Genomic DNA, 14,224 nt, shown 5'->3' on the forward strand with positions numbered 1-14,224 from the left:
GAAGCCACTTCAATCCATTTGGGCACCTTTGATTTTATTCCCCTCCAATTCCTTTCCTTCTTTAAAAAATTTAATAAGAGCATGTTTTCATCTTGCCTCAAGAGAGTAATTTATTTATTCAAAGTAATAATAAAGTTTCAGCATAATCCTTAGTTCCCAAGGGGTAAAGAGACTCTTTGAACAATTTATTTTTCCCATTCTTGAAGCGCGAAGGAGACCAAGAGGCTGCTGTGCGGTGTCCTAGAGCCCACTGCCATGGCAACAGCCAAAGCCTCTTGACTGCCCAGCCATAGGCTGCTGGGAGGCAGAGAGATGGGAAGTGATCTCGTAATGCTCTTCTTCCCCTCTCTCTGCTACAAGTCCTCCCTTTAAGAAACTGATGGACAGAATGGGATGAAGCCCTGGATCAGCTGTGGTAGTAAGAACAGCAACCCTGAAAGCTTATTACAACCAATCAGGCGCCAGGTTGGAGGCCCACAAGAAGCAGGTCAGGACAGATGGGGGGATGATGGCTCTGAATTCACATTCACACTATGGAGTCAGAACATGGGGCTCTGAGGGCTGGGTGAGTGGGCCCAAATATGGGAGACAGGAAACCTTCAGAAATCTTGGTCTTCAGTGAGTGCTGTGGGATGATAGAACCACCTCTACTAGGAAAACGAGTGCTATTTGACACTTATCTGCCAGCCAGTGTTTTAAGCATTGTATGTTCATTATCTCATTTAGTATTTGTATGAGCATATAACACTGTTATTCCTATATTTTGGATAAGTAAAACAAAGTTGTGGAAATTAGGTAGCTTGTCCAAGTTCATACAGCTAGTAAGTGACAGACCTGGAATTCAAACCTAACTGGCCTGTAGAACTCAGTTTTGTATCCATTATGGACATTGCCTCTTGGTTTGAACTGGTTAGGGAAGGCTGATGAGGGTAGTTCTATCAATTAAGAATAGTTTCGTCAGATGGGTAGATTGTAAAAATTTTCTCCCATTCTGTAGGTTGCCTGTTCACTCTGATGGTAGTTTGTTTTGCTGTGCAGAAGCTCTTTAGTTTAATTAGATCCCATTTGTCAATTTTGGCTTTTGTTGCCATTGTTTTTGGTGTTTTAGACATGAAGTCCTTGCCCATGCCTATGTCCTGAGTGGTATTGCCTAGGTTTTCTTCTAGGGTTTATGGTTTTAGGTCTAACGCTTAAGTCTTTAATCCATCTTGAATTAATTTTTGTATAAGGTGTAAGGAAGGGTTCCAGTTTCAGCTTTCTATAGATGGCTAGCCAGTTTTCCCAGCACCATTTATTAAATAGGGAATCCTTTCCCCATTGCTTATTTTTGTCAGGTTTGTCAAAGATCAGCTGGTTGTAGATGTGTGGTGTTATTTCTGAGGGCTGTGTTCTGTTCCATTGGTCTATATATCTGTTTTGGTACCAGTACCATGCTGCTTTGGTTACTGTAGCCTTGTAGTATAGTTTGGAGTCAGTAATGTGATGCCTCCAGCTTTGTTCTTTTGGCTTAGGATTGTCTTAGTAATATGGGCTCTTTTTTAGTTCCATATGGACTTTAAAGTAGTTTTTTCCAATTCTGTGAAGAAAGTCATTGGTAGTTTGATGGGGATGGCATTGAATCTATAAATTCCCTTGGGCAGTATGGCCATTCTCATGATATTGATTCTTCCTATCCATGAGCATGGAATGTTCTTCCATTTGTTTGTGTCCTCTTTTATTTCGTTGAGCAGTGGTTTGTAGTTCTTCTTGAAGAGGTCCCTTGTAAGTTGGATTCCAAGGTATTTTATTCTCTTTGAAGCAACTGGGAATGGGAGTTCACTCATAATTTGGCTCTCTGTTTCTCTATTAATGGTGTATAGGAATGCTTGTGATTTTTGCCCATTGATTTTGTATCCTGAGACTGCTGAAGCTGCTTATCAGCTTAAGGCGATTTTGGGCTGAGACGATGGGGTTTTCTAAACATACAATCATGTCATCTGCAAACATCCAGAATCTACAAAGAACTTGAACAAATTTACAAGAAAAAAATCAAACAACCCCATCAAAAAGTGGGCAAAGTATATGAACAAACACTTCTCAAAGGAAGACATTTATGCAGTCATCAGACACATGAAAAAATGCTCATCATCTCTGGCCATCAGAGAAATGCAAATCAAAACCACAATGAGATACCATCTCACACCAGTTAGAATGGCAATCATTAAAAAGTCAGGAAACAACAGGTGCTGGAGAGGATGTGAAGAAATAGGAACACTTTTACACTGTTGGTAGGATTGTAAACTAGTTCAACCATTGTGGAAGACAGTGTGGAGGTTCCTCAAGGATCTAGAACTAGAAATACCATTTGACCCAGCCATCCCTTACTGGGTATATACCCAAAGGATTATAACTCATACTGCTGTAAAGACACATGTACGCATGTGTTTATTGTGACACTATTCACAATAGCAAAGACTTGGAACCAACCCAAATGTCTATCAATGACAGACTGGATTAAGAAAATGTGGCACATTTACACCATGGAATACTATGCAGCCATAAGAAAGGATGAGTTGATGTCCTTTGTAGGGACATAGATGAAGCTGGAAACCATCGTTCTGAGCAAACTATCACAAGGACAGAAAACCAAACACCACATGTTCTCACTCATAGGTGGGGACTGAACAATGAGAATGCTTGGACACAGGGTGGGGAACATCACACACTGGGTCCTGTCATGGGGTGGGGGGAGGGTGGAGAGATAGCATTAGGAGATATACCTCATGTAAATGACAAGTTAATGGGTGCAGCACACCAACATGGCACATGTATACATATGTAATAAACCTGCACGTTGTACACATGTACCCTAGAACTTAAAGTATAATAATAATAATAATAATAATGAATAGTTTTGATTGCAAGTAATGAAAACTGGACTAATTGTCACTTAAATAAATAGAAGTTTATTTTCCTCTCCTAATAAGAGTCTGGAGGTGGGCAGCACCTGGCACACATTCAACAACTCAGTGACAGAGGTTGTTCTTGTGCCCTTTCTCTCATGCTCAGCACCTTCTTGTCACAAGAAGGCTGTGCACCTCCAGACGTTACATCAGTATTCAAGGCAGGAAGAAGGAAAGGAGAAAAGGCTGATGCCAGCACTATCTGTCATCTTCTAGAAGGAAAGAAAATGCCTTTCTCTCCCCAGCAAAAGCAGACTTCTATGTGTTATTGGTGAGAGTCACACTAGCCTCCCCAGCTGAAAGGCAGGCTGAGGAATGCAGGAATTTGTCTCTCCACGCCCTGCAGTGGAAGGAAGGGAATGGCTTTTTGCAACTACTTCCCAGCAAAAATGTGAGCCAGGCATTGGATGGTCAAAAAGAAAGACAGAATGCTAAAGGAGAAAGTTGCAAGTATGATGACAGTATCTCAGTCCATTTGTGCCACTATAACAGAATACCACAGACTGGGTACTTTATAAAGAACAGGAATTATTTCTCACGGTTCTGAAGGCTGGGAAGTCCAAGATCAAGGCACCAGCATTTGGTCTGGTGAGATCCTTCTTGCTTCATTATCACATAGCAAAAGACAGAGGGCAAGCTAGCCAAAAGAAGCCTCTTTCATTTGGGCCTTAATCCCATTAATGAGGGAGGAGCCCTTCTGGCCTGATCACCTCTTAAAGGCCCCACCTTTTAGTACCATGATATTAGCAATACCTGACTTTTGGAGAGGCCACATTGAAGCTGTGGCAGATGGTGAAGCACTTCTAGGTCTGGATCTGGGGTTAATGTGGAGAACTGGTGGGAGAAAAAATTGGAAAACCAACTGGGGCTTAGGCTGTGGTGCAACGTAAGTACCAATCCAGAAAGCCAAGTTTCATCTTTATAAGCATGTACTGTTTCCACACTCCTGTCAGCCCAATTCTCTTGCTCCTTTCTTTAACAAGATACATGTGTTAGTTACTTTAATTTGTTAAATTTCAAAGTACTTATCCTAAGGCTTGGAGCTGGACTTCATTGCAGGAAAAAAGGTTCTAAATTCATATATAAAGAGATCCTTTGTGTTTCATTTAAAGTGGATTGTATCACTTTAAATCGATAATAGATTAATTCTTCCTTTTCTACTTCCATTTTCTCATTGCCATTGGCAATGTTCATTCTATAAGACAAGAGAGAATCTGCCATTGATTAAAGGGATTAAGAGTAAGAGACAATGACAATAGCGGTTGTGTTAGGTGACAGGATATGGGTTGATTTAGTATTATTACAACATTTTCATGAAAGTTGAATTTTATTTTGTTTAAAACAAGAAGGAAATATTTAAGATCATTGGAAAAGAATATTTGGTCAAATTACTGTGACAGTGATTCTAGAAGAGAAGGATGAGTCTTAATAAATATAATGGTCAGAAACTTTTCTGGAAGGGGAGCTGTTACCACAGGCTTAGGGGTGGACTCCGGGAGTCCTCTCTTAGCTGTGCCTTGATGTGTGAATGCCCTTCTCCCCAGGTGAGCCCACTGCCACCATGGGAGGCCTGCTTTGGCTCTTGGGTTCTTCCAGACTGGACTCTCTAGGGCTATTGTAATCTCTGGGTGACACAGAGTTCATGCCGAGGTGACTGCCACGATCTCAGGACACAGGTCCTCAGTGTCCCTCTTTGTAGGAGATTTCTTCAGAGGGATTTCTGGGCTTCCCTCTCCTCTTCTCAGTGAGAGGGTGGGGAAGACATCCTTTACTAACCTGCAGGGAAACCAGAAGTTTAGGGTGTCTCCATAAGGTCCTCTCTTGAACTCTTCCCTGGCATCAGATTGTCTTTCGCCCTCATCATATCCGGATGTAAAATGCCACTGGTCACCATTTTCCTTAAGAAAGCTTATTGTGTTCAACACTCTGTAAGCTTAGGACCTTGACAGAGGCTTTGAGAGGCCCCAGTGCATATGGCGAAGGCTTTGGCTGTCTCGCCTGAACCTCATGCTTCTCAAGCCCCTCTCCTTTAATATCCATATTCCTAAGCATTGGCCTCGTTCCACCTCCAGTGTTTTCCAGGGCCATCCCCAGCACACACATCCCCCATAACCGTCACCATCTGTCCCAGAAATCATGGAAACTGCCCAAATCTGGTATCCAAAGACCCTCTCCAACTTTTAGAAAGACCGTTTACCATGTGTATGTTTCCCTACTTTTGCACTGTGAATTATTGGCCTGTAGTCTTTTCAGAAAGTAGATAAGGCACACATCCTCAATAAAACACGTTCAAGAACACATGACTCAAGTCATGTTACTGAATTCTTTTCTTGGAAGCTCCTGTGCTGATTTAGGCTCTGTAGTAGATGCTGGGGATACACGCAGATTGAAGCCAGGTCCTGCCTTCCAGAGGACCAGAAGTCAGAGGCCAGTAACTAAGAGGTTAAATATTAAGGAAAAGAATCAGACTTTGAAAAGTAGACAATAGATATAGATCACCTGGGAATTAAGACAGCAATGATCCCTATAGGTTTTTGTTTGTTTGTTGTTTGTTTTCTTAAGCCCTCTCCCACTGCCTTCCCACTCTTGCTTTCTTGATATGTCAGGCGAGGGCTAAACAAGTTCTGCAGTGTCACTCCTTCACTCTGAAACCGTCTATAGCTTCCGTCTATCTACAGATTAGAACCTGAGTGCCTACCATGGCCATACCTACATGATTGTTTTGAAGCTACTTTTCCTACTTGTATATACTGGTATACCCTCCTGCACTTTACGTGGTGCCAGCTCAAATTTTTCATCTTTCCCCAAGCACAGAGGTGTTCCTATGACATTGTTCATGTTACTTGAGCTACATAGTGGTCTCAATGGTCTGTTTACTCAAAATCCTACTTACCAGTTCAAGGTCAAGCAACCTTATTTAATCTGGGAGGTTTCTTCTGGGTTCCCAGGTGCAACTCTTCACCCTGCGGAATGAATATGATTAAAAGTATAAGTTCTAAAGCCAGAATGCTTAAATTCAGATCTTGGATTGGCACGTGCTTGCTATGTAGCCTTGGGCAAGTCAGTTAATATTCTCACGCCTCGGTTTCCATCTGTAAAATAGGGTCAACAATAAAACGTATCTCAAACATTACATAAATTAATCTGTATATTGCTTACGATGGGGCCTGACATGTGGTAAACACTATTTGAGGGTTATATAATCATCATCATTGTCATTAACGTTATTGGCTGATCCCACGCTTGCAGAATTAATCCCAGGTGCCTTTCATTGTTGTGATTTCTCTCCTTGTTCCTCCTTTGTTACTTCGTGAGGTCTGTATTTGTTTTCTATTGCTGACAATAAAAAAATAACCACAGGTTTGGTGGCTTAAACACCCCAAATGTATTATTGTAAAGTTCTGTAAGGCAGAAGTCAAACATGGGGCTTGCTGGGCTAAAATCAAGGTAATGGCAGCATTCTGGGGACCTTCTAGGGAATAATCCATTATCTTGCTTTTTCCAGGTTCTAGACTACCTACATTTCTTGGCCTGTGGACCCTGTCTTTCATTTTCAAGGACAGTGACATTGCGTCTGTCTATTCTTCCATTGACATTCCTCCCTCTCTGGTCACAGCCAGGAAAGGTTTTTGTGAAGGAGCTGTGGGATCAGATTGTGCCCACCCAGACAGGTTAATCCAGAAAACTCCCCCCAACTCAAGGCCCTTAATTTAATCACATCTGCAAGTTTCTGTATCCATGTAATGCAACATATTAATAGGTTCTGGAGACTGAAACGTGGATATCTTCAGGGGCCATTAGTCTGCCTACCACAAGGTCCTCGAAGGCAGATCTTCTTTTTCCCCCTAAGTATTCCTTGTAAGGGTTGGCATAAAAATGCTTTTCAGAAATGTTGAACTGAATCCGGTTCTCAGAGTGTCAGGGAAGGAAGACTCCAGGAGCGTTCCAAAGAGCTGGTGGTTGTCTTCCAGAACATAGTTTCTTACTATTATTTGTACAAGTTATTGGAATGAATAATTATGCTCTTTTGAGTTAATACCTCAGGCAGGAAAAATATTTTTTGAGCCCAGGTTTCAATTATGTTAAATGTTTAAAAAGAGCAACAACAAAAAAAGTGTACTGGCAAGAGTGCCAAAGGCTCGGGTGTTTTACATTATCCTACCAGCCCCCTAGAAACATCGAGGAATAGAAGGTCATTACTATCCATGCTTTGCAGGGTAAGAAATTGATGCACAGAGAAGTTAAGTAACTTTTCCAAAGTCACAGTGGACAACCCAGAGGCAAAAGCTGAAATATCAACACCTTGATACCTTTTTAAATTTATATTATTTATGTATGTGTGTATTTATTTATTTATTTATTTTGAGGTGGAGTCTTGTCGTGTCACCCAGGCTAGACTGTGGTGGTGCAGTCATAGCTCACTGCAGCCTTGACCTCTTGGGCTCAAGCTATCCTCCCACCTCAGCCTCCTGAGTCCCTGAGACTACTAGCTTGCATCATCATGCCTGGCTAATTTTTTGTTTTATTTTTTTGTAGAGACAGGCTCTTGCTATGTAGTCCAGACAGGTCTTGAACCCCTGGCCTCAAGCAATCTTCCTGTCTTGGCCTCCCAAGTGGGAAGTGCTGTGATTACAGGTGTGAGCCACTACTCCCCTCCAATCATAGTATCCTGATGATTAAGCTAGTCCTTTCTCAAAGCTTGTGACACTAAAAACTAAAAACTTCTTTGTCTCCAGTCAGGATACTGTGACCGTTCCTTTCTCATCATTAAACACTCAAATTATGTCCAATTCGTTGTCTTCATGCCATCCATGACGTATTCTCCTAATATGGCCATATGCAAATGGCATGATCAATAATAGTGCAGGCAAGTGGGAGGCATGTTTGGAGAATGACACACACTTCAGTTATTCTATGCTATGGGGTGTGTGTGAGGAATTTGGTAGTTCATTCAGTGAGTAGTTACTGAGCATCTGTAAGTGTTATGAGTTCCCCTGCTGTCCTTGTGGAGTGTTTGTAGTGTGGTGATGAAAGCAATCCTTCAAATAAATAAGTATGTGTGTGAAAGGTGTTAACAAAGAAGAAACACAGGCTTCTCTGGGAAGAAGCAACTGATGAAGCTGGAAGCCTTTCATGTGATGCCTTGAGAACCAAGCTAAAGGATATCAACTCGGAGTCCATTGCAATAGTAAAAAAAAGCAAAATGATGAGTGAATGAACCAGAGTTGAAGCTATGGGAGCAGAAAGGGAACTGTATTGTTTATTCTCACACTGCTAGCAAGAACTATCTGAGACTGGGTCATTTATGAAAAAAGAGGTTTAATTGACTTACAGTCCCACAGGCTATACAGGAAGCACGGCTGTGAGACCTCAGGAAACCTACAATCATGGTGGAAGGCAAAGGCGAAGCAAGTATGTCTTACATGGCAGATCAGGAGAGAGATAGTGAAGGGAGAAGTGCCACACACTTTCAGCCAATCAGATCTCGTGAGAACTCACTATCATGAGAACAACGAAGAAGAAGTCCATCCCCATGATCCAATCTCCTCCCACCAGGTCCTGCCCCCAACATTGGGAATTACCATCCAGCATGAGATTTCAGTGGGGACACAAAGACAAGCCGTATCAGGAAGAATCAACTAGGTGAAAATAGTAACTTGTCTATACCAGTTGTTCTAATTCTCCAGCATCCTAGCAATCATTTAGACGTATGGAAGAATGAACCAACTTGGTTCCAACTTTGAAGATTCATTTGTCAAACCAGGGTACACCAGGCTGTCACCATAGACAATCTCTTTGTGAACCAACTCAAGATACTATATGCATTTTGGATTGTTACTTTTAATAAGTCTGTCATAACTTCAGCTTAATTGGTTAAGTCAAAAGGGCTTTAAGAGCTCCTCCTGTGTAGCCAGCTCAAGGCTGGATGTCATGGGAGATGCTATTAAGCAGCTTATAGGCCCATTTTGAGGCATATTCATGAAACCACAAAAGGGTAATGTGACTGAAAACACAGAATCAAGTTCCAGGCTGTGTGTAACTGGCTACCAGTGCTGTGTTGGTTCAGGAGGGCCATGAGATGAAAAGGTATAGGCTGACTTCTTGCACCCCAGTTTTTCTCTACGTTAATTGTCTGTAGGAGATTTTTACCACTTGAAACATTCCTTTTGGGTGAAACAATTTCCCCCTCTTGCAGTTGTCTTTGAACCTGAGAGAAATGTTAGATTCCTTTAGTTTCACTCTAGGGAACAACTTTCTAACACTGAGAATGGTTCCACAATGGAATCCACACTTCGGAGTGGTAGTGAGTTCCTGTCACTGGAGAGGCTCACACAGAACCTGAGTGAACATCTTCCTGCAATATTGAAGAAGGAATTCCTGTGTTGTTTAGGAGATTTCACAAGTTGACCTCTTAAGGTCAGCATTCTCCTAATCTGTGCTCATATAACTAACAAAAGTGTATTGTTGGAATGCTACTTGTTCAAGATAAATTATCCCCTCCCCAAAATCAGCTCTGGTTATACAATTTATGTGACTCTTTGCCCCTGATGAATGTGTTGTCTTTTTCTCTTCATATGGGTGAAAGTGTATCATAGGAGTATTGGACACCTAGAAGCATTGGAAGAAACTGCACAAAAAGTCCCCTATTTCATGGTCTTACCTGGGCTCCCTCTGTATCATGAAAATGTTTAGGTAGAAAAAGCAATCTCTGTGGCTCTGAAGAAAAAGTTAAGTTGTGATTGGACAAGTGTTTAACACCCTCATTAAGTTCCTAGTTTCCTTGGGCTTGCTGGGTTGATCTTTCTAAGTGTCTCTTAGCCTTATTGCCTCCTGAGGTGGTCTCTATGTTTCTGGGTCTATTCCAAAGTACTCATCACTTTTTTCCCCACCCAGTGCCCCCATCTAAAAGCATTTGTCAGTGGTCATGGGGCCTTTATGTAGAAAAGTGGAGTTCCTTCTCACCTTCTCACTTCCACACATTTGCCTCTGTGTGTTTTTGGGCAAGGAGTGAGTTTAGAGCTACCTATCAGAAAAGTGAGAAATTAGCTCATTAGCAGAATGCAAGCTTAGTAATAGATAAGAAAGACCACCAAGACTATTCATTGTCTAGACTACTTACAGCCTTCCAGGTATTATCAGAGGTAATTTCTGCACACTATACCTCCAGCCAGAATCAATTATTCTTACTGTTTGAAAAATTAGGAAAAATTAAGTGCAGGTAACTAAATTCCTTAATCTGCCCAGCACCATCAGATCATTCATGAAGCTCACTGGAATTGTAGATACAATCCTGGGCTAAGAATATGGAGCCTTGGCTACCAAAGACAATTGCCCTAAGATATCTACAGAGGGCTCATGTAGGGGTTGTCAGGTGATCTGCAAGGTATGAACTCATTTTGGAAAATTACTATTTATCTTTGAATGCATATAGTCTTAGAGTGTTCAAATACTCCATTTCAGTGGATTTACTTATTGGGCATCTGTTAAGTCTTTACTTACACAAAGCATTCTGTGACTAAGAACATTTTAAAACTACTGATTTTACTCTAACTCCTTTAGTTCACATTTAGGAAAGAGATCCCAAAGTGGCTAAGAGACTTCTAAAATATCAGTCAAAATTTTGGAGGTAAAGCTAGAGACCAGCAGTTATTTAAGTAGAGACGCATAGACTAGGTGTAAATTAGTAACACTTTCCTTCTAAATGTTTTCATTTCAGTCATTCCATTCTTTTGGCTTCCCTTCTGTGTTCACACCACGAATCAAGCATGCTTTATCCTTAACCTTTCGTGGGGAACCCATTTTAATTCTCTACTGCCTGTTGGGAAACCCTGTCTGCCTGGAAGTTCCCCTGGAGTTTCTAGAACCAAACTCTATTTCTAATGGGATGAATTATTTATATAGCAGCATTTTGTTTTTATTATTTAGTGCTTTTTTTTTCCTTTTTTTGCTTTTCAAAATACTTGTTTCTTTATCCAATACCTTACTTAGTCCTCACAACATCCCAGTGAGACAGATGAAACAAGTGTTAGTAAAGAATATCACACAAATAGCAAAGTGTCTGTGGAGGTAGAACTTTTGGTGTGTGTGTGTGTGGTTTTTTTTTTTGTTGTTGTTGTTGTTTTAAATAAGAAATATTGTCTTCTGTTTCATTGTGTAGATGGGCATAGAAAGTCACTTTGGAACTCTTCAAATCTGCCTCTTTTCTGAACAAACAAGTGATTCTTCTAATCAGGCAAATGTAAGATGTGAAGGGCTAAGCCTTTATATGCTTTCAGCATCTTATAGTATGCTTACCTGGAAAAGAGATGAGGAAATGTGCATAGGTGCCAAGGAGTCCCCTGGCAGACAAGGGACACTCAGATTCTAAACAAATTCTCCTTTTCTTTTCATTAAAATGCTTTGTTTGTATTATTTTAATTGACACATAATAATTGTGCATATTTATGGGATCCAGTGTGATATTTCAAAATATGTATATTATGTGTCATGATCAAATCAAGGTAATTAGAATATCCATCACTTCAAACATTTATTTTTTAGTGTTGGAAAAATTAAAAATAATCTTTTCTAGCTTTAGAAAATATATAATAAATTGTTGTTAACTATAGTCACCCTACAGTACTCTAGAACAGGAGAATTTATTCCTCCTATCTAACTGTAATTTTGTATCTTTTAACCAACCTCTGTGTATTCCCTTTGCCTCTCTACCTTTCTTAGCTTCTAGTAGCTACTATTCTACTCTCTACTTTCTATGAGATCAGTGTGTTTGGTCCCCATTATATGACTGAGAACATGTGATATTTGTGTTTCTGTCCCTGGCTTATTTCACTTAATATAATGTTCTTCAGCCTCATCCGTGTTGCTGCATTCGTTTTTATGGATAAATAGTATTCCTGTGTGTGTGTGTGTGTATGTGTGTGTGTGTGTGTACACACACAGATACAAGGGAAAGAAGTGTATATATGTGTGTGTATATATATATGTGTGTATATATATATGTGTGTGTATATATATGTGTATGTGTATATATACACACTTTTTCTTCATCCTTCATTCATTAATGGATACTTATCTTGATTCCATATCTTAGCTATTATGAATAGTGCTACAATAAACATAGGAGTACATATCTCTCTCAAACACTGTGATTTCCTTTCCTTTGGCTATATACCCAGTAGTGGGATTGCTGGATTACACGGCAGCTTTAGTTTTCTGAGGAAGCTCTATGCTGAAACATTCCCTTTTAGATCTTCTATGATAGCTTAGCAGAGTCAAACAGAGTCTGTTGGTGGGAAATCACTTTAAACATCTGGAACTGTTAGTCTGGTCTCAACCCTGGGGCCTGGAAGCCTTGGGGGAGAGCCCGGAACTTGCGCTTCTGGGCATATGAGTTGAACCACTGACAGCTATAACTAGGAGGTCACAAGTGAGGAGACCCACTACAGCCAACAGCAGAATGGAGACCAGAAAAAGATACCAGATCAGCCACAGAACGAGCATAGAGGACTGTGTGGTATACGGCTGTTTTCATCTGGTGGCAATAGAAACAAAGGCAGCTCAACTGGAGGCTCACCAATAAATACATGAGGGCCCCAAATTCTCTCTCTTCTGACATTTGAAATGAAAATTAGCCTATTTGGAGAAGTTCTTGGATAACTAAAGAAGCCTCAAGAGGAAAACACTAGACCCCTTGCTTTTATGAACATCCAGGATCCCCAGGAGAGTGTTTCTGGCTACCTATAGATGAGGTGAGGTATAGGTTCTAGGTAAGGAGTTGAAGGACTGTGCCCAAGATCACATGGCTAAGCAGATCTCAGCACTCAGCCTTCCTTTCCAGCCCCCTTGCTAGTTCTCTAGTTGGCACAGCATGCTTGATTCACTCCTAATGACTCTGCCTTAACTACGCTCCCCATTTCTCATGCCTCTGAGTGGAAATGTGACCTTGGAGTGGTGGCGAATCATAAATCCTCCTGAGCCTTTCTCCTGCCCAAGCGTTGGCTGTTTCCCATCTAATTTTTCATATTGTTAGGGACAGTTCTCGGAAACCATTAGATGTATCATCTAAGGGCCCTTAGGCACAGTTCTGAAATGCCGAGAACTCTTGTCTTGTTTGTGGGAGTCTGGAGGTAAAAGATGATTCTCCTTCTACAGACCCTTCCTGAGAGGCTGACAGTAAGACCAGGGGCACCTTAAGGTTTCAGCAGAGTCTGCAGGGCCCCTGGGAGTGCATTGTCCTGGATCGCACAGACTTCCATTGTGGTTGGTAGTATGCATGATAATGGTAGTTTAGTTCTTTTCTCTTGAAGATAGCTTTTAAATGTGCTCTGTTGGCCTCTTGATGAAATAGCTTCATGCATATTAATGACATCTTTTATTTACTGAGCAGCACCATTAAGCACTTTGAAATACCAGATTCCACCCAAGGTCTCCGGGGAGACAAGCCAATATCTCTAGACTTATTGGATTAATTGGAAACTGAGGAAACAAAAAAAGCTCAGTAACTTCCTGAAAGCAATACAGAAAGTCCCTGAGCTACGTGTGCTGTCTGCCTAGCAGATGGTTATGGTCTTGATTGGGTAGTATTATATCAGGCTTCCGGCATGTCCATTCATTCTTATAACAGGCTTTTATTGAGCACTTGCCATGTGCACAGCACTATATAGGATACTGAGTGTGGAGAAAGGTAAATACAAGACTAATAAGGCACAAAATGAAAGGACAGACTCTTTAAGAAACAGTTCAGTCTCTGCAAACCTGAGAGAGCGGTTAGAGTGTAGAAAACAAGATCCAAAAGGTAAGATGGCAGCACACTGTTGAAGACTTTGAGGGATTGCTACTTCCACATGCTCGTGTTCCTTGACCCAATACTCTACTTCTAGGAATATAGCCAGGAACAAAAATGAGTTAGACACAAGTGACTTGGAAAAAATGACCTTTATGTAGCATTCAATGGGGAAAAAATCTTCAGACCAATGATTTTATTTTTATAAACTGCATGTGTACATGTTTGGGATTGTATGCATATATTATGCATGTAGATAAATAGATGGGAATAGGTAGATAGGTAGATAATAAAAGATAAGTAAAAGAGAGGTAACTAGAAAAATTAAGGAATTTCAGGAAGCATATACATACAACCAATGGCAATGTTGGCAGGGATATAGGCACAATCTTGTTTCTAATTTCACATTGTATTTTAACAGGTTAGAAATGATTTTGTTTGTTTTTTAATTTTGATTGTTTTTATTTTTAATTTTTAAAATTAAATAAATTTAATTTTA

At 40.6% G+C, this 14,224-nt stretch overlaps 1 protein-coding gene across 1 annotated transcript in view; it reads left to right on the top strand.

Moving 5' to 3' along the window:
• SLC14A2 (solute carrier family 14 (urea transporter), member 2) overlaps positions 1-14,224 on the top strand; it is a 459,240-nt gene that overhangs the window by 11,057 nt on the left and 433,959 nt on the right. The window lies entirely within an intron of this gene.

This window comes from Colobus angolensis, unplaced genomic scaffold, assembly GCF_000951035.1.
Source record: "Colobus angolensis palliatus isolate OR3802 unplaced genomic scaffold, Cang.pa_1.0 Scaffold299, whole genome shotgun sequence".
NCBI lineage: Eukaryota > Metazoa > Chordata > Mammalia > Primates > Cercopithecidae > Colobus > Colobus angolensis.